Source organism: Electrophorus electricus, chromosome 22 (assembly GCF_013358815.1).
Source record: "Electrophorus electricus isolate fEleEle1 chromosome 22, fEleEle1.pri, whole genome shotgun sequence".
Taxonomy (NCBI): domain Eukaryota; kingdom Metazoa; phylum Chordata; class Actinopteri; order Gymnotiformes; family Gymnotidae; genus Electrophorus; species Electrophorus electricus.
Genome location: NC_049556.1, coordinates 2,426,054 through 2,426,459, shown reverse-complemented (window position 1 = coordinate 2,426,459; position 406 = coordinate 2,426,054).

Here is a 406-nt window from a genome sequence, read left to right as displayed (position 1 = left end):
AGTATAATATTTTAGTACAGCAATAAGTGATGTGACCACCCTTTTTGATTTCCCAATTTAGTTGATTTGCGGATTTTCAACTCGCCGAGGATTTTAGAGAGGTCGTTTTTTGTGGGTGTGAGGGTTTTTATAGAGACTAACACATCGTTTTAGATGCATTTGATATGTAATACTTAACAGCTCAGTACTTGAAGTCTGTTGCAGTGCATCCGTAATGGTAACGGATCTAGAAATAATTAGATTTTGGTTGTTTGCTGAAATGAAACAGGATGATAATAAACCGGTTGTTTGGTGAAATGAGCCACCAAGATAATGAATGTAGCCGAAATGTATAAAAAGATATAAAAATGTGTATCAATACTCATTTTGTTGTATTATGGCGACTCAAATTTGAACAACCCTCAGT